Below are 26,493 nucleotides of genomic sequence, written 5' to 3'. Positions count from 1 at the left end.
CAATACACCCCCAGCTTACCAGTTTCACCTCAGATAACCACTCACGTTAGCAAACAATACTTAGATATGTTTATTGTGAAAACAAGTAAAAGTTATTTAACAAAGTGTAGAGATTTAAATGATACCCAGTAGTAGTATTGGAAACAAATGGTTACATGTAAAATAAAATCATAACATGCATTCTAGAACCTAGACTTATTTACCAGATATTTTCGTGTCTTGTAGAGCAATGCTTACCCTAAGTCCTTTCAGCGTTTTGCTGTGATCCGCCATTCATGAGACAAGTCATACTGCCAACTTGCCTCTTTGGTGAAAGATAAAATCTTGTCCCCTCTCTTTTTTTGTTGTAGTTGCTGTTACAGACAGTTGTCTCTTATCCCAGGAGGTCCCCTCTTCAGAGGTTTATCTTAGAGTTCTTTGTCTTTGTAAATCCTCAGGCCCGCACCTGGCCTAGACGCTAGACAGGTGTTCATGGTTCTATGTGCTGATTGAGTTAGCCCTGAGGCTTTTCTCGACTCGGGTGACAAGTTTTACTTCACCGGTTTTGAAACCTAATATTTTACACATCTCTTAAAATGTTTCCCATACAAACATCTTGTCATAATTATTATGCTCAGTGGGCTACTGGCTCTTGGTAGAAAGACCTCATATGTCCCCCGGTGAAATATTATGCATATATCTGACCCAGGAGATCCCTGTGAAACCCTCTGTTAGTTGGCAGCAAGAGTCCCTGGGTCCCAGCAAGAACAGTGGAAATCACCCCCAGGATTGCAGCAGCAGAAAGGATGTGTGGCAGCAGTTGTGCCAAAAGTAGTTGCCCAGGGCTGGGTCGTTTGCACACAATAGGAGCCAGAGCTTTTCCCCTGTGGGGGTGATAGAGGAGGATGGAAGTTGTGGGATGTTTCTTGTTGGTTAGGGGGTGGATGAGTGGGCCCTGAAGGGGCAGCATGGTTAATAGCCTGGTTGAGCTCTTGCCCCCACAGGACTATGGCAGGAAGGAAGAGTTGGGGGAAAGGCAGGAAGTTCCCTAGGGGCTGAAATCACTGACCTGTGGTGGAGGAGGAAGGATGCAACTTGGGAGTGTCCATAAGGTTTCCCTTTGATAGGAGTTCAAGATCTCCTCTATACAAAGATCAGATGCTGTAGTGTTTTTTTTTTCCCCCTGGATTGTTCAGGAGTTAGCACCACCCTGTAGCACAGGCTCCATATTCTACTGGCAGCTGGGTTGCCAAACTAAAATGGTTTTGTGGATTTCCTGGATCCTAGTGCCCAGACATTAGGGGTAGGCATTACACTGCCATGGAATCTGGGCATTACATCAATTCATGACTTGCATGGGATCAAGACTGAAGTAGTGGCGATAGCCAATGGAGCTTTGGTCTTTCCCATAAGCAGAAGGTTACAGATCAAACACTTTTGAATCTAACTCAAGGCCACTGAGATGACTTCCACTGCATTGAGAGTGAGTGGGAGACATATAGTGTGATGGAAGCCACTGCAGTTAACAGTCCCAGTCTTTGAGTGAAGCAGGCTTAAACAGGAGTATCTGCTTCGATTATAGTGCACCTTCTCTAAGACAATAGAGATGATATTTAAAGGGCAATATAAATGAATATTCTAATCATTGTGAAAGGAAAATAGAGGCAGAGATAGAAAAGGAGGATATGGAAGCTAATAGACTAATTTGGATCTGGGAAAGTGGGCATGCTTCTTACTTAAGATGTGCAGGCATGCTGTTGGACAGAGATTCAGAGGAAGACTCAGCAATGTTAGAATATCACAGGTCCACAGTACAGTTAGGGCTCTGGCATGGGCCCATCTGGAGGAAATTAGATTGATGGTTCCAGTGTGTAAGGGAATCAAGTGTGACCAGGCTGATTATAGATGGGGCTGGTATCACTGCCTATTGTTAAAGTTACCCAGCATTTCCCATTAAGCAACTGGAAACAGTTCATGTAACTTTGCCAAATTTACCAAGAGGCAGGACTGGAACAGGTTGGAGGGGATGGGCAGAAGGGGTCAGGTCTGTGAGTAGCTCACAAAAGAGACTGTGGCCACCAGAGTACTGTTGACTTCAGAGTTTGGAATGAAACTCGAGATTCAGGAATCTCACTGTTTCTCTGCTGTCAACAAATATTTGTGGAACGCACTGGCAGAGTATCTCATTTAGCCCCCACTCCCCCCACACACACTACTGGTGCTACCAGTTACGGTGGATCTAAAGGTTCCAACCCTGCTGATGAACCATGTGGGTATCATCAATATGATGCCACATAATGGAATTTTTGGCTTTTCAGTTTTTTATTAATCTAAGAAATTACACAGAAAAAAACTATTAAAAGAAATGTCTTTTCAACCTTGATTCAGTCCTCTTGTATCATAATGCAGATGCACAGTCTTTAGCTACATGCTCCTGTTTCATTCAATAAACAGGATGGACGGTGCTCACTTAATGAGCAGCTATTCAATATTTTGTTTTCTAATTGTTCATTGTGTGGTCCCATGCCTTATTTACTACACACTATTCAGATTCTGCTCTGAAGATAGAATTATTAATTTCTTCATAGGGTTTTCTATGGATATTATAGTGTCTGAGTACTTTAAAAGCAATAATAAATTTATTTTCACAGCACATGAGATGAGTGGGTTTTATTATCCCCATGTTACAGAGGAAAAACTGAGCCACAGAGAGATTAAGGGAAAAAATATCTACTAATTTTGGCTGTCCAGTTAGAGACACTTGGGACCTGATGTTTTCAGAATACCTAAGATTACATAGTACTTTATATGTTCAAACCACTGCTCCCATTGACTTCAGTTATAGCTGTGAGTGCTCAGACCTTATGCAAATCAGACTCCAAGGTATCGAGAGGAGCACTCAGAAAATTAAGCGTATGCAATTAGTGACCACCTGTGAAAGGCGTGCTTTAAGTGATTTACCTAGCATCACAGAGGAACTCTGTGGCAGAGGCAGGGCTAGAATCCAGTTCACCAGAGCAGTATTCATTTTCCTTAACCATGAGACCATCCTTTTCCTTTCTGCAATCCCTGGCCTCATTTGCTACACACCATTCACCATCTGCAACAAATGAAGCAGTGGTCCTAAACAAACCCTCTCCTTCACTACACAGTCCCAGTTCATTCCTGAGAACAAGTCCATCCTGTGCACTGAATTTAAAAAAAAAAAAAAAAAAAAAAAGGTGTGATAACGTAATTAAAGGCTAGATCATATTGAACACGCACAAGGGGCTCAGGTAACCTTAATTCTGCAATTTTCTTACTTTTAAGTGCTTAACTTGGCAACGCCCCCCCCCGTTCACTCTACTTCCCTATAAGCTAACCACCCTCCCCACTCACCTTCGATCACCACTTGCAGAGGCAATAAAGTCATTGTTGCTTCACATTCATGCATTCTTTATTAATTTATCACACAAATAGGGGGATAACTGCCAGGGTAGCCTGGGAAGGGTGGGGGAGGAGGGAAGGTCAAGGCCACACTGCACTTTAAAACTTATTGAATGCCAACTTTCTGTTGCTTAGGCAGTCAGTGCTCTGGAGTGGAGTGGTTGGGTGCCTGGAGGCCCCCCCACCGCGTTCTTGGGGATCTGGGTGAAGAGGCTGTGGAACTTGGGGAGGAGGGCAGTTGGTTACACAAAGCCTACAGCAGTGGTCTGTGCTCATGCTGCCTTTCCTGAACCTCAACCACACGCCGGAGCATATCAGTTTGTTCCCCCAGTAGCCTCAGCATTGCCTTTTGCCTTCTGTCACCAAGCTGATGCCATTTATCATCTTCAGCCTGCCACCTGTCCTCGCATTCATATTGTGCTTTCCTGGACTCTGACATTGTCTGCCTCCACGCATTCTGCTGGGCTCTTTCAGTGTGGGAGGACTGCATGAGCTCAGAGAGCATTTCATCGCGAGTGTTTTTTTTTTTGCCTTCTAATCGTCGCTAGCCTCTGGGAAGGAGAAGATAGTGTGAGCATTGAAACATTTGCAGCAGGAGGAGGGGAAAAAAAGGGAGAGTGGTAGTTAAAAAGACACATTTTAGAGAACAGTGGGTAGATTGTTTCATGGTAAACCTTGCTGTTAACATTACATAGCACATGTGCTTTCGGTACAGGGTGACATTTTGCCTCTTATTGAGGGTATGCTGGTTTGGTGTAAGAGATCACTCACACAGGGCCGGGCAACAGAATTCGGCTTGCAGGCAGCCATGGTAAGACACTCTTTTGGCTTCTTTAACCTTCATAACGTGTGGGAATGATTTCAAACAGCAGCACCCTCATTTCCCATACCAAGCAGCTGTTGGGTTGGCCTTTTAAAATGGGTTGGCAGTTTAAAAGGAGGGGCTGTGGTTTTTGGGTTAACGTGCAGCACAAACCCACCTAACTCCCCTCCCCACCACACACACCCAATTCTCTGGGATGATTGCTTCACCCCTCCCTCCACTGCGTGTCTAACAGCAGGGAACATTTCTGTTCAGCCACAGACAAACAGACCAGCAGGAACGGGCACCTCTGAATGTCTCCTTAATAAAATCATCCTATTTCAGCTAGATGACCATGAATGATACCACTCTCCTGAGGATAACACAGAGAGAAAGAACAGATGTTGTTTGAATGCCAGCAAACATTGGAACCATACGCTGTGTTGTGCAATGATCCAGACTATGTGCTACTGGCCTGGCATGGTAAAGTGTCCTACCATGGAGGACAGAATAAGCCTGCCCTCCCCAGAAACCTTTTACAAAGGTTTTGGAAGTACATCCAGGAGAGCTTTATGGAGTTGTCCCTGGAGGATTTCCACTCCATCCCCAGACACCTTAGCAGACTTTTCCAGTAGCTGTACTGGCTGCGAATGCCAGGGCAAATTAATCATTAAACACACTTGCTTTTAAACCATGTATAATATTTACAAGGTACGCTCAGAGATCCTTCTCCGCATGGCGGGTCCGGAAGGCAGCCTTGGGTGGGTTCAGGGGGTACTGACTCCAGGTCCAGGGTGAGAAACTGTTCCTGGCTGTTGGGGAAAACGGTTTCTCCGCTTGCTTGCTGTGAGCTATCTTCAACCTCCTCCTCATCACCATCTTCCTAGTCACCAAAACCTGCATCCCTGTTGCGTGCTACTCCATTGACAGAGTCAAAGTACAGGGGTGGGATAGTTGTAGGGGAACCTCCTAGAATGGGATGCAGCTCATCATAGAAGTGGCATCTCTGGGGCTCTGACCCAGAGCAGCCATTTCCCTTCTCTGGTTTGTTGGTTGACTTGCCTCAGCTCCTTAAGTTTCATGCGGCACTGCTGTGGGTCCCTGTTATAGCCTCTGTCCTTCATGTCCTTGGAGATTTTTTCAAATGTTTGGGCATTTCATCTTTTGGAATGGAGTTCTGATAGCATGGATTCCTCTCCCAGTATAGCGATCAGATCCCATATCCCATTTGATCCATGCTGGGGCTCCTTTGTGATTCTGGGACTCCATCATGGTCACCTTTGCTGATGAGATCTGCACTCACCTGTAGATTGCCATGCTGGCCAAACAGGAAATGAGATTCAGAAGTTCACGGCCTTTTCCTGTCTCCCTGGCCAGTGCATCTGAGTTGAGAGCGCTGTCCAGAGCTGTCACAATAGAGCACTCTGGGATAGCTCCCGGAGGCCAATACCATCGAATTGCAACCACACTACCCCAAATTCGACCCAGCAAGGTCGATTTCAGCACTAATCCCCTTGTCGGGGGAGGAGTACAGAAAATGATTTTAAGAGCCCTTTAAGTCAAAAAAAAAAAAAAAGCGTCGTGTGCACGGGTCCAGGGTTAAATCAATGTAACTCTGCTAAATTCAACCTAAACTTGTAGTGTAGACCAGGGCTTACATTCATTGGCCAGGGAGGGCCCATGTGAATGGATCAGTGTGTACATTGTAGGAAACTATTTGGGGATTCAGTGAAGGAGTACAGATAAGGATTAGGACAAAGATATTAGGGGTGGAATGAAGTCCTTTTCCTGGGGGTAATTGTGAACTGGTCTGATCTGCTGCAGTGGAGGATCTGATGTGGGGAGTGAGTGGGCAAGGCCAGGTGAGAATTAAATTGACTGGTGGTAAATTATGTGAGCAGGAAAAATTGATGATTACCCGTCATAAAATGCATATTCAGTATCCAGGTTATTCAAGGAAGAGGTTGTACATCTCTCCAGTGGGGAATGGAGGTTAATCTGGCCGCTGGTAGGGAATGAAGTGTTAACAATCTGGGAATCCAGCAGGCATGATGAGGAGGCAGCGAAGCAAATTTCTGGTGCCTCCTGGTGGCAGTGCCCAGTGCAGGTAATGGTTCAATATGGGGTCTGTCTGGTTCACTGATAAACTGAAATTGGAAATGGATTAGGAGAAAGCATTTTCTAAAGAAGTTGGAGACTGGGGTCAGGGCTCTTAATGTCCAATACATTGAGGAGACAACCCCTCCATAACTCTCATATGAGGAAAAGACAATAGGTCCCAACAATGGTGCTGGGACCAGGTTGACTGAGGACTGGGATGGCTGATGGCAGCCCTCCACCAGGTGGCATGGAAGGAAGGATGCGTTGTTGCTGGATAGTTTCCAAATGTGTTGTTAAAGTTGTGGCCTAGTTAAACCACATTTCTGATATCTAATACAAAGAGTTCTGCCAATTGAACTTCATTTTTCATCAGTAAAAAAATTGTTCCTGGTACATGTCCAGAGTTTACCCTTAAATGAACTTGAAGTTTAATAAATCCTAAAAAAAAAATTAATGTTTTTTTATCCTCTTGTCCTTCCTTAAAACATAAGGAGAAGAGACTATGGAATTAGCTGGGACACCTGATATTTAGTGAAGAGCTAGTAGGTGTATAGGACAGAACAAGAAAAAATGTCTAATTTAACTTTCTCTGAGTTACATGTCCACTACGCCAACCAGCCTTTTAAAATGATTTCTTACAGCATATGCAGATACTGAAATGCATTTTATGTAACTAATTCAATAACAGTTTTCCAGTTGTGTATAGCATTGAAAGAAACTACAAGTTCAGTTTTTGCACTGCAGACGCTTACAGATGAGCTTTATAGCTGCCCTCACATACTGTCAAGGAAGGATGATCTTTTAATTGAACATCGAATTCATAGAGAAGAAAGTAGCTAATATGTGAGAAATTTTCTTCTATGATTAAGTGTACTTTCCCAGCTTAAAGCTTCCTCCAAACAGTCAATATACTGCAGCATTGTGTTTTGGTTTCTAAGAGTAATACGATTAGCAATTTCTCTTTACAAGTATGTGTCATCTGTCAACATTGTGATGTGCCTGATCTCCTCTCTCTTGCAGAGCACAATTCAGTTCTAAACCCAAATTGTCAGCATGGCAATGCAACAGGACTGCTATGATGGCTCTCTCTCTTCTACTTTTTAATTCCCTGTTCCTATCCAATACATTATTATTTTATGTTTTTGATCAAGCTGAAACTGCTATACATTAACTAATTTTACTTGTCTTCAGTTAAAATCACTGCAATAATCAGTGTAAATTTTTTTTGCTTACATGCTTATTTTTAGCAAATAAGCTACTTTATTTAACTTATGACTTGTCTAAACATGTTGGAAGTATTGAATTTTAAGGCATAACATTCATATTCTGAAAAGGGAACAGTGACAAGTTCAGTCAAAAGGAAAAAGAGGAATAATTTATAAAAGGAAGATAATGATGCCAGCCAGTTGTTTTAAAGTGCATCTATCTCAACTTTAATGAATTAGATTTGTCAACAGCATATATTTTATGCACTACTTCTAATGAAGTAGCATACCGGCAATGCAGTGTACTTTGAGGTTTACTCCATCAAAGCTTTTTGCTGTCTTAAAGTAGACCTTTTTAAATAATAGATACTAAAAACTACATTTAAATAACATTAAGGTTGTGACACAAACACCAAATGACAAACTTCAGGCAATTCAAAGTTAAGGCTGACAACTTGTCATTAACTCACATTGTTTCTTTTTAAAAAGAAGCACAATAGCATGATTTAAGGACCGAGTGTCAGCTTAACTTTAAATTTCTTGGCTTTTGTTCTCTGGTGTCACAACCTTAATGTCATTTTTCATATAGGTTTTTGCATTTTCTTTAAAAAAACAAAAAAAACAAAACACTGTATGTTTTTGTACCCAAGAGACAGAAATGGATTTTTCAGTACTTTTGGTCTATTTGTTAAAAGCATATTTAGGAAGGAGTTTAATTTTTAATTGTGGACTAGTAGTGGTATTAGTGTTTCCCAACCTACATGACAGCTACTTGACTGAGAGTTCTTCCCATTGCCATAGCTGATCCATCCTGGAGGACACTCCAGAAGGAATTTCCATTCCTTTATATAAAATGAGTTTTTAAAACCCTCCACAATTCTCACTAATTTTTTTAAATTACTTGACTCGAAAGAGGCAAGAACCCTCTTTCCATAAAGTTGTATTATAGAATATTCAGTTGGTGGGTGGGATACACTGTAGTTCTATGGTAGCAGCTGTACCCCTTTTTCACCCACGTGGATACCTCCAGGTTAAATCTGACTTACACTAAGTTATTGGACAGAAGATTTACACACACTCGCACATAAATTTGAGGCATGCACCAACAGAAATGAAGAAACTCAAAGTTAAAACTAGCACTTAAATTTAAAAAAAAAAATCTGTCCAGTTGCATAAGTTAACAATTTATCAATGGGAATTAAGAATTTTCTCTTTTTATTGGACCATGTTTTTATGTAACATTTAAACATCTTTAAGACTTACTTGTGAATTTTTTTATTCCTAAAATGCTGCCAGTTGGTAATCTTATTACTTGTTTGTTTGTTTTTACATAGGGCTGTAGAAAAACTTCTGCTATTGCTATGTGAACTCAACATGGTCCCTTAAGAAGTCAGTTCACACTGAAGATCACAAGGTGGTGTTACAAAGAAAATCTGTTTAGTGAAGGCACCGTACTTAGTACATATGTACCTGACAGGATATGTTCCAAATTTCCCTGTTATAAATTATATATGTTTATGAAATTCTAGTGTGATAATTGCACATGTATGAGAGCTATGACATTCTCCCACTGACCAGAAGCAAAGGATGAAAGATAGGTTTACATTTTAAAAATTCTTTGACATAGATTTGATGTTTCTAGTCAAGACTATATGTAAGATTTGATTATTTAAACACTTGTTTTGAGAACCATGTAACAGCTGCTGACTTTGAATTTCAGCTTTTTTATTTTTATTAAGTTAAAAGAAAAGTTAAGTGAGCTGAGGGTGAGCCACTACATAAATTCATAACTTCTCTGTGCACCAGATATACTTGGCATAGTCATAGAGAAATAGGTAGATTTGGCCTCTGACTGTACTTTAGATGATTGCGTTTTAATATGTGAACAGGTCAGAGCAATGTAGTTGTTTATATATAACAGTATATTATATTATATATCATATGGTACATGGTCATAGGACATAGCAATTACTTTGATATTAGTTTGCAGATTGTTTATATGAGTTGTTAAATGCTTAGTTACTTAACCTAAGGGTACATTAAATATTATTCTACACTAATAGGGCAATCGGCTAGTTATCTTAGGTGCAAATACGTGAATGCAAGAAGCCTGTAAAAGAAGCAGGAAGAATAGAAGAAAAGAAAATGATCCAAGTAACTATAGGCCTGTTAGTTTAACATCTGTAGTATGCAAGCTTTTTGAAAATTTTTTAAAGGAGATGGTAATTGGGACAAAATACAACATGGTTTTACAAAAGGTAGATCATGCCAAACCAACCCGATCTCCTGCTTTGAGAAGGTAACAGATTTTTTAGAGAAAGGAAACACAGTGGATCTATAAAAGCAGCAGAGAGTCCTGTGGCACCTTATAGACTAACAGATGTATTGGAGCATGAGCTTTTGTGGGTGAAGGCATCTGACGAAGTGGGTATTCACCCATGAAAGCTCATGCTCCAATATGTCTGTTAGTCTATAAGGTGCCACAATACTCCTTGCTGCTTTTACAGATCCAGACTTACACAGCTACCCCTCTGATACAGTGCATCTAATTTACCTTGATTTCAATAAGGCATTTGATGCGGTTCCACATGGGGAATTTAGTTAAATTGGAAAAGATGGGGATCAAATATGAAAATTGAAAGGTGGATAGGAACTGGTTAAAGGGGAGACTACAATGGGTCATACTGAAAGGTGAACTGTCAGGCTAGAAGAAGGTTACTAGTGGAGTTCCTCAGGGATCGGTTTTGAGACCAATCTTATTTAATCTTTTTATTACTGACCTTGGCACAAAAAGTGGGAATATGCTAATAAAGTCTGTGGATGACACAAAGCAGGGAGGTATTGCTAGCACAGAGAAGGACCGGGATATCATACAGGAAGATCTGGATGACCTTGTAAACTGGAGTAATAGTAATAGGATGAAATTTAATAGTGAATAGTGCAAGATCATGCATTTAGGGATTAATAACAAGAATTTTAGTTATAAACTGGGTTCACATCACTTGGAAGTAACAGAGGAGGAGAAGGACCTTGGAGTATTGGTTGATCACAGGATGACTATGAGCCTCCAGTGTGATATGGCCATTAAAAAAGCTAATGCGGTTTTAGGATGCATTAGGCGAGGTATTTCCAGTAAAGATAAGGAGGTGTTAGTACTGTTATACAAGGCACTTGTGAGACCTCATCTGGAATACTGTGTGCAGTTCTGGTCTCCCATGTTTAAGAAGGATGAATTCAAACGAACAGGTACAGAGAAGGGCTACTAGGATGATCCGAGGAATGGAAAACCTGACTTATGAAAGGTTTGAGGACTTGAGTAACTCAGACATGGTTAGGGGTTTGTTACAGGAGTGGGTGGGTGAGATTCTGTGGCCTGCGTTGTGCAGGAGTTCAGACTAGCTGACCATAATGGTCCCTTCTGACCTTAAGTCTATGAATCTATGAATTGGAAGTCCTGGCACAGTCAAAGAACTATGATGTGATTGGAATAGCAGAAACTTAGTGGGACAGTTCACGTGACTGAAACACTGTCATGGATAGATATAAACTGTTCAGGAAGGACCAGTATGGAAGGAAAGGTGGAGGAGTTGCGTTGTATGTAAGAGAATGGTATGATTGCTCAGAGCTCCAGTATGAAACTAGAGAAAAGCCTGTTGAGAGTCTTTGGGTTAAGTTTAGAGGCAAGAGCAACAAGAGTGATATCGTGGTGTGTGTGTGTGTGCTTTAGACCACCAGATCAGAAGGATGAGGTAGATGGGGGTTTCTTGGGTCAACTAACTGAAGTTTCCAGATCACAGGCCCTGGTTCTAATGGGGACTTCAGTCACCCTGACATCTGCTGGGAGAGCAATACAGCAACGCAGAGACAATCCAGGAAGTTTTTGGAGAGTGTTGGGGACAACTTCCTGGTTCAAGTGCTGGAGGAACTGACTAGGGGCCATGCTCCTCTTTACCTACTGCTTACAAACAGGGAAGAATTGGTAGGGGAAAGAGAAGTAGGTGGCAGCCTAGGCAGCAGTGGCCATGAGATGGTTGAGTTCAGGATCCTCACAAAAGGAAGAAAGAAGAGTAGCAAAATACAGACCTTGGACTTCAGAAAAGCAGACTTTGATTCCATTAGGGAACTGATGGGCAGAATCCCCTGGGAGGCTAACATGAGGGGGAAAGGAGTCCAGGAGAGCTGGCTGTATTTTAAAGAAGCCTTATTGAGGGTGCAGGAACAAACCATCCCGATATGCAGAAAGAATAGCAAATATGGCAGGCAACAAGCTTGACTTAACAGTGACATCTTCGGTGAGCTTAATCTCAGAAAGGAAGCTTATAAGAAGTGGAAATTTGGACAGATGACTAGGGAGGAGTATAAAGATGTTGCTTGAGCATGCAGGGTTGTTATCAGGAAGGCCCAGGTGCAGTTGGAGTTCCAGCTAGCAAGGGATGTGAAGGGTAACAAGAAGAGTTTCTACAGGTATGTTAGCAACAAGAAGGAGGTCAGGGAAAGTGTGGTACCTTTACTGAATGGGGGAGGCAACCTAGTGACAGAGGATGTGGAAAAAGCTGAAGTACTCAATGCTTTTTTCCCCTCGATCTTCACAGACCAGGTCAGCTCCCAGACTGCTGCATTGGGCAACACAGTATGGGTAGCAGCCCTCAGTGGTGAAAGAACAGGTTAAGGACCATTTAGAAAAGCTGGACATGCACAAGTCCATGGGTCCAGATTTTATGCATCCAAGGGTGCTGAGGGAGTTGGCTGATGTGAATGCAGAACCATTGGCCATTATCTTTGAAAATTCGTGCAATTGGGGGAGGTCCTGGACAATTGGAAAAAGGCAAGTATAGTGCCCATATTTTAAAAAGGGAAGAAAGAGAACCCGGGGAACTACAGACCTGTCAGCCTCACTTCAGTCCCTGGAAAAATCATGGAGCAGGTCCTCCAGGAATCCATTTTGAAGCACTTGGAGGAGAGGAGGATGATCAGGAATAGTCAATATGGATTCACTAAGGGCAAGTCATCCCTAACCAACCTGATTGCCTTCTATGATGAGATAACTGGCTCTGTGGATATGGGGAAAGTGGTGGATGTGATATATCTTGACTTTAGCTGGATAGAAAGCTGACTAGATTGTCGGACTCAACAGATAGTGATCAACAGCTTGATGTCTAGTTGGCATCCGGTATCAAGCGGAGTGCCCCAGAGGTCAGTCCTGGGGCCGGTTTTATTCAACATCTTTATTAATTATCTGGATGATGGGATGAATTGCACCCTCAGAAAGTTCACAGATGACACTAAGGTGGGGCAAGAGGTAGATACACTGGAGGGTAGGGATAGGGTCCAGAGTCACCTAGATAAATTTGAGGATTGGGCCAAAAGAAATCTGATGGAGTTCAACAAGGACAATTGCAGAGTCCTGCACTTAGGAAGGAAGAATCCCATGCACCGCTACAGGCTGGGAACCGACTGGCTAAGCAGCAGTTCTGCAGAAAAGAACCTGGGGATTACAGAGGATGAGAAGTTGGATATGAGTCAGCAGTGTGCCCTTGTTGCCAAGAAGGCCAACAGCATATTGGATTGTATTAGGATCATTGCCAGCAGGTTGAGGGAAGTGATTATTCCCCTCTGTTCGACACTGGTGAGGCCACGCCTGGAGTATTGCATCCAGTTTTGGTCCCACCACTACAGAAGGGACGTGGACAAATTGGAGAGAGTCCAGCAGAGGACAATGAAAATGATTAGGGGGCTGGAGCATATGACTTATGAGGAGAGGCTGAGGGAACTGGGGTTATTTAGTGTGCAGAAGAGAAGAGTGAGAGGGGATTTGATAGCAGCCTTCAACTACCCGAAGGGGGGTTCCAAAGAGGATGGAGCTTGGCTATTCTCAGTGGTGGCAGATGACAGAACAAGAAGCAGTGGTCTAAAGTTGCAGTTGAGGCGGTCTAGGTTAGATATTAGGAAACACTATTGCATTAGGAGGATGGTGAAGCACTGGAATGAGTTACCTAGGGAGGTGGTGGAATCTCCATCCTTAGAGGTTTTTAAGGTCCGGCTTGAAAAAGCCCTGGCTGGGATGATTTAGTTGGTGTTAGTCCTGCTTTGAGCAGGGGATTGGACTAGATGAGCTCCTGAGGTCTCTTCCAACCCTAATATTCTATGATTCTATCGGGGTAGTCAATAAGAAGACCGTGGGTCAAATCTTCTGGATGCTTTTCAATGACTGCTTCGGCAGAAGTCAAGCCAGGGCTGGAGCCATGTGGATCCATGCCCAGTTCCAGGCCTCTCAGCATGGGGCAGGCAGTTGGACTGTGCTGTGGGGCACAATGTGTCCCTGGGTGGCTGCTTGTGGAACCACAACCCCACAAGCAGTGGCACAGGGCTTGGGAGGGGGGAAGTAGTGATTTTGGGGGAGGACGTCTCCATCCCTCGCATCCGGGCAGCCTAATGTGTCTCCACTACACTCTGCCCCTCCAGTCTGGGAGTGATGGGGTGTTGTGTGCTCATTCTACAGCCTAGTCAGAGGGCAGTGCTGTCAGGACTGTAACTGAAATTCTTCTCTGCTTTCCCTGGAGATGGCAGGGCTGGCCTGGGCCATGGATCCATCTACATATGCCGGAGCACTGAGGCTTTAAGCCCTGCGGTTGCTGCAAATGGCCTATGCCCATCAGCGATCCACATAGCCACTGCCTAAGGTACTTAGGCGAAGGCCACATAAGGGACAAGTGCCATATCTGCAAGTCCTTTAAACCTAGGATGAAGAAGGAGCATGATATCCATCTAAGAGCGCTCCTAATGGAGTCGGCACTCACTCCATGCACAGTACTTCCTCAGTGCCATCCATGAGCTGGCACCAGTGTCGTCGTCTCCGCCCAAGGCTTCGGTCAAGAAGCCAAAAAAGACTGTGAGGGGAAGATCTCCTACCTCCCACAAGGGAAAGGAAAGAGCAAGGGGAGAGCTAAGATCCATGTCGGGCAGCTCAATATCGCCCTAGGGAAGTTGGGCCCTACCTCAAGTTGAGCAGTGCAGCCTATCTCATGCTTTGCCTGCGACTCCAGATAGTGGTGTAGTTCCTAGCCAGCTTCAGGTGCCGTCGGTGCCCAAAGCCCTTCAAACATCTCAGGAGATCCTGACACTCTCAGTGCTGCCCTCACTGGCTTCCGCGCTACCCTGGTCTCAGGGAAAACCCGCATTGAGATCTATGCATACGTTCCCACCTCAGTGGTACTGTTCCCCATCAAGAGGGACATCCCGTCAGCATTCACCCGCCTGCAGCCGCCATGCCTCAGGACTGGAGAGGCAGGCTCAGCAAACCTCTCCGATCCCCACACCAGGGGCACCGATCGAGGGACTCAAGGCATAGTTTGGCAGTAGATTGACACTGACCCTCCGAGGCACACGCCACCTGGCAAGAACTCCGAGACCAACCCCGACCATCTCCAAGGTCCTGGGACCAATCCGACACCAGAGACCACCAATCACCGGGCCATCATCGCTCGTCTCCAAGAAGGAGATAGCTCTACTCAGGACGATCCTCCTGGCAACTGGCCTGTAGTAGCTCCTGGTCTCATTCAGCATCCCAGTACCGGTCAAGTAGCGTGAGGCGTGGATAGCTAGGTAGTCAATGCAGATCTGTCGAACACCGTCAGTCCCCAAGAGTCCGACCAAGACAGTCTCGCTCAGACAGGTCAGCTTCAGGATGCAGCTACTGGCAGTGGTCAAACAAGAGCCACTATTCAGCCCGATCCTGCTCGCCCGGAACCAACCACTCCGTTGATAGCTCCGGCTCAGAGCAGGGTTCCCTGATTGCGGGACATGCCCCAGTACAGGTGGTGCCAACTACATTATCAGCACTGAAACCTATCCCATGGCCCCAAGATCAATGGCCAGCACCATGGTACCTGGGGAACCCTTGGGGGGGTTCACCCAACCTTCCCAGGCTGCCCAATCGGTGTCAGGAGCCTCAGAGAGGCCAGTGGCCTCGATATCCCATTCCTCTCAGGTGCTTGAGACTTCGGGGGGTAAGAGCCCACAGGTTCATGAGGACCCAGGGGAGCAAACTGCTGGACCACCAATGGATGTGGAAGTTCCCGCAGCACTGGCATCGTCCTTATTGTCACCAGATGAGTCTGTAATGGGGGCCCCTCACCAAGATCCTCAGGATGATGCCAAAGCGTACCAGGAACTTTTGAAGAGAGTCGCTTCTAACTTCAGGCAGAGGAATTAGAGGAGCCCTCGGACTCTCGGTTTGACGTCTTATACTTCTCAGCTCCTGCTGGGGTCGCTCTACCCCTTCATGAAAGTGTTTGCAAGATCAATAAAGCCCTGTGGCAGAGCCCCTCTTCAATTACCCCTATCTCTAAAAGGGCTGAACACAAGTACTTCGTGTCAACCAGTGAGTACTTATACTCCCACCCAGCCCCCAATTCCCTTGTGGTCGAGGTGGTTAAACATGAGAAGAAACAGAGACAACCTGGGGCCATCCCCAAAAATAAAGACTCCAGAAGGCTGGATCCTTTCGGACGTAAGGTTTATTCATCTTCCAGCCTTCAGCTGAGAGTAGCCAACCACCAAGTCCTCCTTGGCCAATATGACTTCAGTATGTTGCAAGCCGTGGCCAAGTTCGAAGGGTCACTCCCCAAGGCTTCCAAAAGGAGTTCTGAGCTATCTTTGAGGGCATGACTGCAGCCAGGCCAGCCCTCCAGGCAGCGTCAAACACTTCTGCTGCTGCTGCCTGCACCATGGCTTCCGCTATCTCCATACAGCGAGTCTCTTGGCTTCTCCTCTCTGGGTTGTCCACCAAGGCCCAGCAGCCTATGCAGGACCTGCCCTTCGACAGCCAGGCCCTATTTGCGGAGCAAACAGATAACAAATTGTATGGTCTTAAGGGCTCCTGCCACCACACTGAAGACCCTCAGTCTCTATGTCTCAGCCCTGGTGCACTAGTGGTTCAAACCACAGCAGCCACAGGGCGAGGGGACCCAGCCTTGGCAGGACCAGCCCCATAAACGAGTCAAGGGGTACAAGCGCCATCTGAGCCATCCGTCTCCACCCTCTGCCCAGTCGGGCTCGACCCAGAATAAGCAGGGGGCTAAACAGTTGTTTTGAGAGTGTGCCCGAGGGCGACCTAACAGACTATTCCCCAGATCCACCTTTCTCAGTGTTCTCCTTTCCCTCTTCCTCCATGCCTGGTCAGCTATAACCTTGGACCGCTGGGTCCCCTCAGCACAGTGGAACAGGGTTATACCCTCCAGTTCCTTTCTACCCCTCCTTCCCCCCTGCCTGGATCCCTGAGCCTGGTATGCCACTCTGGACTTGAAGGATGCATACTTCCACATAGTGATCTTTCAAGGACACATACACTTCCTCCGGATTTATGGTGGTGTCCCACCACTGCTAGTTTATGATCCTCCCATTTGACCTGGTGACAGCAACAATAGTGTTTACCTAGTGCATGTCAGTGATAGAGGCTTACCTCAGGTGCCAGGGTATCCAGATCAACCCATAACTCAACAACTGGCTCATCCAGGATAGCTCCAGCTGTCAATTTCAAAGAGATGTCGCGGTTCCTCAAGCTACGTGCTGCACTCTGGGCCTACTGGTAAATGACAAAAAGTCAATGTTAGTGTCAGTGCAGAGGATAGAGTTAATCAGAGTGGTCCTCAGCTCGACCTGTGCCAGGGCTTTCCTGCTACTGGAAACGTTCCACACGTTGACGAACCTCATAGTGGAAGTCTCCACATTCCCTCTGATTACTGCCAGGGTCTGCCTGCGCCTCTTAGGCCACATGGCAGTGTGCACTTATGTGGTCTGTCATGCCAGGCTCCGGATGCGGCCCCTGCAACAATGGCTGGTGACGGTCTATTCACAGTCCTGAGACCTCCTGGAAAAGATTGTTACCAAAGATCAATACTTACTTTTGCTGCAGTGGTAGACCGACCGAAAAAAGGTCCCGAAAGGGGTTCCGTTCAATAACCTCCCTCCTCCATCAAATTGGCGTTGGACACCTTGGATCTCAGCTGAGGGGTGCATATCTGCATCCTGTAGATTCAGGGGATGTGTCCTGGACAAAGCATGGTTGCACATAAATGTCAAGAAACGCTAATAGTTGGGCTGGTGTGCGGAGTCTTCTTGCCCCACCTGTCAGGTAAGGTAGTACGAGTCCTGAGGGACAGCACAACCTTGATGTTCTACATCAACAGGCAAGGCGGGGCACACTCATCGGCTCTCTGTCAGGATGTGCTCCATCTATGGGACTTCTGCATCAGCCTCGAGATCTACCTGGAAGCTTGTCACCTTGTCAGGAATATGCTGGCAAACCAGCTCAGCAGGGACGACTTCTCTCACCACAAGTGGTCATTCCATCCAGAGGTATCCTGCATGATCTTCCAAAGGTGGGGAACTCCCCAAGTGGATCTGTTTGCTACCAGACAGAACAAGAAATGCCACCAGTTTTTTTTTCTCAACGCGGTCCCTCTAAGATGCCTTCCTCCTGTCGTGGTCAGAGAGCCTGATGTATGTGTTCCCTTCCAATTCTGCTCATCAGCAGGGCCCTGGCAAAGATCAAGGGAGAGAAGGTGCAGGTCATCGTAATCGCCCTGACATGGGCCTCACCAGCACTGATTCAGCATGCTCATGAGCCTGTCAGAGGCCCCTCCATGGCCCTTGCCCAACTGACCGGACCTGCTGTCACAGGACCACGCTCGACTCCTAAACCCCAACTTCAGGTTCCTCCATTTCTCGGCGTGGATGCTGCATGGCTGAACCCAGAAGAGTGGACCTTTTCGGAAGGAGTTGAACAGGTCCTCCTGGAAAGTAGAAAGCCCTCAACTAGTTTGATTTTTACCTGGCTAAGTGGACGGGGTTTTCCCGCTGGGCATCCAAACCGAGCATCTCTCCCTCGCATTCCTCCATATAGGCTGTCCTGGACTACCTGCTCGATTTGAGGAATCACACTCTTGGCACTTTTCCATTAGAGTGTATCTCATGGCCATCTCTGCTTTTTGCTCGCTGATCTAAGGATAGACAGTGTGTTCCCATGACTGATGGTCAGATTCCAGAGAGAGCTTCAGAAACTCTTCCCACAGGTACGGGCTCCTGTCCCACAGTTGAATCTTAACTTGGTCCTCTCTAGGCTCACTGGCCTGCCCTTTGAGCCGTTGAGTTCCTGCTCCTTTTCCCACCTGTCATGGAAGTTAGTGTTCCTGGTGACGGTGACATTGGCGAAATTAAAGCCTTAACCTCAGAACCTCCGAACACGGCCTTCTGCAAAAATAAGGTTCAGTTGCGGCTCTACCCATTCTTCCTGCCAAAGGTGGTCTCCACCTTCCATATTAAACAGGACATCTTCCTCCCGGTGTTCTGTCCCAAACCACACAAGACCAGTGAAGAGAAACATCTTCACACCCTGGACATCTGGAAGGCCTTGGCTTTTTATTTAGAATGTACCAAGCTTTTCTGTAAATTGACTCAACTCTTCCTCGCTCCAGTGGATAGGATGAAGGGTCACCCAGTGTCCTTGCAGAGGATTTCCAATTGGATCACCTCATGCATAAGGACCTGTTATGACCTGGCGAGGATTCTGCTGCCGCCAATTGTCAGAGCCCTCTCCACAAGAGTGCAGGCATCTTTGGCAGCCTTCCTGGCGCACATCCCTATCCAGGACATCTGTAGAGCCGCAACGTGATCCTCTGTCCACATATTTGCTGCTCATTATGCCATCACTCAGCAAACCAGGAATGACGCTGGGTTTGGCAGAGCTGTGCTGCAATCTACACATCCGTGAACTCCTATGCACCTCCAGTAGGGGTACTGCTTGGGAGTCACCTAATATGGAATGGACATAAGCAAGCACTCAAAGAAGAAAAGAGAGTTACCTTTTCCATAACTGGTGTTCTTTGAGGTGTGTTGCTCATGTCCATTCCCCAAACCACCATCCTTCCCCACGGTTGGAGTTTTCCAGCAAGAAGGAACTGAGGTTTGGGGAGCCAGGGGCACCCCTTATACCGCACCATGCGGGTGCCACTCCAGAGGGTGTCAGAGCCGGTCCCCTATGGATACTGCTGAGGGAAAAACTTCCAGCATCGGTGCATGTGGCGAGCACACTCACCTAATATGGAATGGACATGAGCAACACATCTAAAAGAACAGAAGTTATGAAAAGGTAACTGTCTTTTCTCTGGATTCTGGACCTTGACCAAGAAATTATGGACCATGACAAAATAAAATATAAAAAAACACCAGAACAGATCGTGTCCACTTTTGTGCTGTTGGAATAGTGCAAAGGAACCAGAAAAGGCAGCCTCAATAAGGAGAATTTCTGGCTGTCATAGAGCCAGAGTATCTTCTTCCTCCTCCTCCCGCTCCTGCCACCTTGCAAGTGGATGCCTGGCTGTTGTATACCAGGCTCTGGCATTTCAAGACTATTGCAACATCCCCCCAAGAACCATTATAAACCAGTAAATTTAAAGAAGGCTTAGCTCTGCTCTAAGTTACACTGGGAACCAAAACAGCTCTCAGCAGCTTCAGGAATCAGGGGACAGCAATATAGTACTCTCTTCAATTGTTCCAAGCATGCCTCTTGGCACAGATAAAAATCTGGCCCATTACATGTATCAAAATTTTAATTAGATAATGCATTGCAGTTCACTGAGAGAAACACTCATCACCAATGAGGAAAGAGTGGATCTTGACATGGGGTGATGTGGCTCTTGCGATAATTCTTTCCAGCAGTACACAGTATGGTAAAAGTAGAATGACAAGAGACTCTGTTCTCACTTTCTTATAGTTGTAAATTAGGTGATCCAACATACTACTTTGTACAATGACATAGACTCCAAATACTGTAGACTATAATAATTGTATTGATAGAAACAACCATGTAAGTGCTTTTAATAGTCTGTGAATTGTGTTGGCCTCCAGACAACAGCGCTGGTCAGGCTGGAATAATGCCAGCTGCCCCCAGCTGGTCCTGCCACTGAAAAAAGAAAATATCAGTTCAATACAAGCTTTCCCAAGAATGACTCCTTTCCTCACTACTCACAACGTGTATTGTTGGTTGATAATTTCACTGGAAGTTTTACTTCAGTTGATGACGTCTTACTGAAGCTGCTCCTGATATCGCCACCATAGGTGCTCTAGCCAATGAAGGAGGACTTAATTTACAGAGGCTCCTGCTGCTGTTTGGAAGTCAGACTGATGAAATCAGACCCCAAAAGATTTACCTTTCAGATAGAATGGAGTATCTGATTTAAGGGAGGCATACTGTAATGGAACAGTTGAATTAAAAATAGGTTCAATCAGAACTCATCCAGCTTAGCTGTCACTGCACTCAGTTTTAAGTGGTTAAATTACAAAAACAAAATGGATTAAGCATTTAAAATCTTGAATATAAGTTCCCAGCTACTTCATCATCCTATTTCTTGAGTCTTGTAATTTTTTGCTTTTATATAAAAGTTGTAAAAATGCAATAAAATTAATTCAGGAAGAAAGAAATTTGTGAACTCCTTAATGGAAATGTGCAGGGAAATCTTTTACTACCTTTTTATCTTTTCTACTCTCAGTTTTTCCTCCCTTTCTACTATGAAATATATTCTTCCTTTTTTAAGATTAATCTTAAATTTACAATACAAAATTGTTTAGAAACAAAAGATTCTTTTTATGATGGTAATAAGACAAATAGCATGCATTGTTTACACCATTGCACTTCTCGTGTGATTACACAGTACACTTGTAATGCGCTGGAAAGGCTTGTAATTCTGTAAGGAATAACACAGGACATGATGTTCAGTTGTACGATATTTATGAACACACACACTTTCAGGCATGAAACCAAAGGCTAAGTGCCAATCCCTCAGACAGAGACAAACACCGACAGGATCTCTATCAAGCGTTCTTAAAACTACAGTACCCACCTGGTGAAGTGAAGAAACAGATTGACAGACCCAGAAGGATACCCAGAAGTCACCTACTACAGGACAGTCCCAACAAAGAAGGTAACAGAACACCACTAGCCATCACCTACAGCACCCAACTAAAACCTCTCCAGCGCATCATCAAGACCTACAATCTATCCTGAAGGACGATCCCTCACTCTCACAGACCCTGGGGTGAGGCCAGTCCTCACTTACAGACAGCCCCTCAACCTGAAGCAAATACTCACCAGCAACTACACATCACACAACAAAATCACCAACCCAGGAACCAAACCCTGCAACAAACCCCGGTGCCAGCTCTGTCCACATATCTATCCAAGGGACACCATCATAGGACCTAACAACATCAGCCACGCCGTCAGGGGCTCATTAACCTGCACATCTACCAATGTGATGTATACCATTTTGTGCCAGCAATGCCCCTCTGCCATGTACATTGGCCAAACCGGACAGTCTTTTCACAAAAGAATAAATGGACACAAATCTGACATCAGGAATCATAACATTCAAAAACCAGTAGGAGAACACTTGAGTCTCCCTGGTCACTCAATAACAGACCTAAAAGTGACAATTATTCAACAAAAGAACTTCAAAAACACACTCTAACATGAAACTGCAGAACTGGAATTAATTTGCAAACTGAACACCATCAAATTAAGCCTGAATAAAGACTGAGAGTGGTTGGGTCATTACAAATCTAAACCTAATTCTCCCAATATTAATTTCCCCCTACTGTTACTCACACTTTCTTGTCAACTGTCTGAAATGGGCCACTCTCATTACCACTTCAAAAGTTATTTTTCCTCCCTTGGTATCCTGCTGTTTGTTGATTTGTCTCGTTAGACTGACCTGACCCTTGGTAAAGCAGCTCGCATCTTTGCATGTGTTTATACCTGCTCCTGTATTTTCCACTCCATGCATTTGATGAAGTGGGTTCTAGCCAACGAAAGCTTATGCCCAAATAAATTTGTTAGTCTCTAAGGTGCCACAATGACTCCTTGTTTTTTCAGCATTACAGAATTTCATATAATATCTCTACTATAGTTTTTTTATTACAGTGGGGAGGAGGAACATTTTTCAGCATAACAATTGCTGATTGACACCCAAAAGGGACTTACCATACAAAGGAGAGAAAGTAGGAAGCCATAGTCTAGGCTATAAATTATAGGAGACTTTGATAACATATATTTGGTACTATTTCCTTCTCTATCTTTTAATAACTGTGGCTCTTTTCCTTCCTGTAGAGGGGTCCTTGACACCTTGACTTCATGCAGTGGAGGCCCTCATTAATACCCTTGCTTCATACTCAAATCCAGGAGATAATGCTGTCATATTACTACATGAAGCATTCCACTCTGAAGTTGAGGGAAATTATCTGCACTATACTTCCTTCATCTGCTGATATGGAGAATAGACGCTTAAGATGAATTTTAAATTCTGATTTCCCTACTTTTTCCTATGGTATTTCACTGTGTTTTGTTACCACAAGGTGTGCTGTCACAATTATCAAAATTTGTAAGGAGTTGGTGCAACTTAAGTGATTATTCACTACTTTTTCCACTTTTTTCTGAAACAATCCTTCAGTAGAAAGTATAAATTCTCCTTTAAATGTTGAGGTTGAAATGTTTGCCAGCTGCAACATTCTTCATTGCCTCATGACCAGGAACTTTCCATCCATTTCAGTAAATGCCATCCTTTCATCTGGAATTTGAGATGTCTATCTCCATAAAATTATCCTAAGAAGATAAGCACAATTAAGAAGAGCCTTGGGAATGAAGAAGAGCTCCTGCCATGACAACTATTCTTTCATTTCTTCTAAATCTCCTTCAACACACACACAAATGTAGTGCCATAAGAAGTCATGAATAATTTCTTTTTAAAAAAGATTTCTCTCCTTTTATTATATGTTATAAAACATCTATGGTACTATATAAGTAAAGAGCGCCATCCACAAATAAAGATGGACTCTTAACTTGCATTGTAAGCATTTAGGTACAAGACTAATAGGATGAGATTACAAGCAGTGGGACGCTGAGGGAAGATAAAGATGAAGACTTCTGCAGGGCAAATAGTTGCAAAAATTATTCATAAATATATGTGATATCGAAATTACAATAATGGTCAAATCAAAACTTGCACCAGTTTTTGTGTCCTGTTACATGATCATTTGGGCAGCTATTTTTGTTCACACAAATTTTGGAGAGGAGCTTGTATTTGTGTATAAAGGCACATATTCGCATACCAATAAGCACATTTGTGCTTGAATAACCATACTCTGGAGGTGTATGTTCACTAGCATACAATACTGGCTTTATGTGTTTGGGAGTGAAGGTATTTCTTACCAGGAAAAAAAATCTCTGGCTTCATTAAAAATATACAAGAAACTCTGACTCCAACATCAGTAAAAGCAGCAGTGGGGAAGAGGTCGGGTAGGCTGGATAGGAGAAGTGATGTGTATACATGTTCAATTCCAAGAACACAGAGCAAAGATGCATTGGATGAAGTATGATAAAATTTTAAGTGTGTTTTTTTGAGGCAGGGGCTACCTATTTGTTAGTGCCTAGATCGGGGGTCGGCAACCTTTCAGAAGCACTGTGCCGAGTCTTCATTTATTCACTCTAATTTAAGGTTTCGCGTGCCAGTAATACATTTTAATATTTTTAGAAGGTCTCTTTCTATCAGTCTATAATAGATAACTAAACGATTGTTGTATGTAAAATAAATAAGGCTTTTAAAATGTTTAGGAAGCTTCATTTAAAATTAAATTAAACTGCAGAGCCCCCCTGGACCGGTGGCCAGGGCCTGGGCAGTGTGAGTGCCACTGAAAATCAGCTCTCGTGCTGCCTTCGGCACGCGTGCCATAGGTTGCCTACCCCTGGCCTAGTGTATGTTAGGGTACTGTAAAAATTATAAATAAAGTTTTTGCTGTGTGACCAGATACTGAGGCAGGGTCAATGGTTGTGGAAAACTGCCCTTTGGGATCACCTCTATATATGACAATTCGGCAGGCAGCTAGTGTGACATCAAAGGGCTGCTGCTCTTTGTTACTGGCAGTAATTGTTAATAGGGGTAATCAAATGCAGCAGAAAAGACTGTGACCTCACTCCTTGAGGGAAAAAATGCATATGTGCACATAATGAGTAGTAGTTGGTAACATGTTATAAAATGGAGACTAATAGATTTAATCCATGAAATCGTATCAAATAAGTGGCAAAACAGCAGAGAACATTATCCTGGAATATTTGACTCCTAAAGTGGCTGCAAACTATTGTACAGGCAGACTAAAAAGAGTTAGCTATATAATTAGTGGAGTGAACTGTCAAGGGAGTATGGAATTGAATATATTGCAGTTGATGTGCTTCCCTAACAGCTAAAACTAAACATATATATTGAGTATCAGAGGGGTAACCGTGTTAGTCTGGATCTGTAAAAAGCGACAAAGCATCCTGTGGCACATTATAGACTAACAGGGTTTTTCCTTAGTAAAGGTTCTGTATTTACAGCAGAACTTGACCCAGTGGTGTGAATAGGAGCATTCTTATTAAACTCCTGGGTGGGCACAGGGCTAGATCCTGGCCATTTGATGTGTCCAGTATGGCATATTCAGGTTCTACTGACTGCAAGCTTTCATTTAAAAAACAAAACAGTAAATTTCTAGTATTCATGGTTGCAAATATCACCTTGGAAATGTGAACGAAATATAAAAGAATGCAATGATGTATGCCTGTGTCTACAGTCAGGCTAAAACAGTAACTCTGGGAGATGTTAACTCCGCTTCCATCCATCTTTTAGGATTAACTGTAAGTCTAATGGTACTGCAAATGTTAGAATTAGCTATTTTGTGACTGATCATTTAAACAGCTAAAATGGGAGTGAAAACTGAAGAATTGGGAAGCTGCTATAAGGAGAGAAAGAAAGAAGAGAGACAGGGATGAAGAAGAGAGACATTGAAAGGGTAGTGAAAGAAAAGAAACAAAGGGCAGAAATACCATCATGTGACAGGGTTCACTCATGGCTAATGGCACCTCATTCTGTGGATTATCTCTGGCCAGGCATTGCGCTCTCCTCTGGTGGTGTGTCTCCTATTGTTCTCTCATCCTGCGGACCTCTCTCGCTCTGGGAACCACAGCCTCCTCTTGGTGACTTGACCTCCGTGCAGATCACTCCATGGTTCCCACTTCGGGGAGGGGGGGTATGTAACAAACCTTTCTAGAACAAATCCGACTATTCTCTGCCTCATCAGTGCCACATCCCCAGTGGCCGGTAGGGAAACCCAGGCTCTACAGTCAGCACCCAAGCCCTGCACTGTCCTGTCTTACTGCTTTCCCCAGAGCCTTTTCTGCCTTCCTGGGTTTTCCACACTCTGGGCTCCCAGCTTCCTCCTCTCAGAGAGTGGCTGCAGCCTATTTTCTTGCTTCTCTTCTCAGCTTCTGGGTTTTATATAGGTACCTCCTGTTCTTGTGCAGTTGAGCCTCATTTCATCAATCCCTAGCTCCTCATCCAGATTAAGCCTGGGGGAATTAACTGGCCTATTTGGCCAGCTTAACCCGTAAGCCTTGTGTGTGATGGATGTCCCATCACATAGCAGTTGTCCTAAATGTGAGAGTATTTTCTTTTGAATAATGCTGAACATTACATATTTGCAGTATCTTAAAAGTTTAATCACTGCATAAAGAGCATAATCAACTTTTTGTTTTTTGTGCAGAGGTGTAATTGACATCAGGTAGGAGTTCTGCTGGGGATTCAGAGTGATGTATCATCCTTAATTTATATCTGAACTCATAGATCACAATTAAAAGTGAAATTGCCCTTCTTCATAGACTGCCCTAAATCTATTCCCCTATTTTCATTAAAATAAGAATGTTTGTACTTATGTAGGCAGATGATATATAACCTTGTCCTTTCTATTTTCTGCTATGGCAGCTCTGTAAAGGCATCTCAGGGATGACCTGCTTTACCACTCTTAAACTAGTCCTGGCTGTGTCAGAAAATAGATTGATAATCATGGTGGATTGAGTGGTGAATGGTTTTGTAATGTGGTGGATTGAGTGGTGAATGGTTG

General features: G+C 44.2%; 1 protein-coding gene across 1 annotated transcript in view; it reads left to right on the top strand.

The window, feature by feature from the left end:
• The window catches only part of KIAA0825 (KIAA0825 ortholog), a 435,282-nt gene that overhangs the window by 15,418 nt on the left and 393,371 nt on the right, over positions 1-26,493 (top strand). The window contains exon 2 of the mRNA XM_075067089.1: positions 8,847-8,958. The gene's annotated coding sequence lies outside the window, so the exon portion shown is untranslated. The remainder of the gene's footprint in view (positions 1-8,846; positions 8,959-26,493) is intronic.

The sequence above is a fragment of the Chelonoidis abingdonii genome, chromosome 6 (genome assembly GCF_003597395.2).
Source record: "Chelonoidis abingdonii isolate Lonesome George chromosome 6, CheloAbing_2.0, whole genome shotgun sequence".
Taxonomy (NCBI): Eukaryota; Metazoa; Chordata; order Testudines; family Testudinidae; genus Chelonoidis; species Chelonoidis abingdonii.
This window is presented reverse-complemented; position numbering and strand designations above follow the sequence as displayed.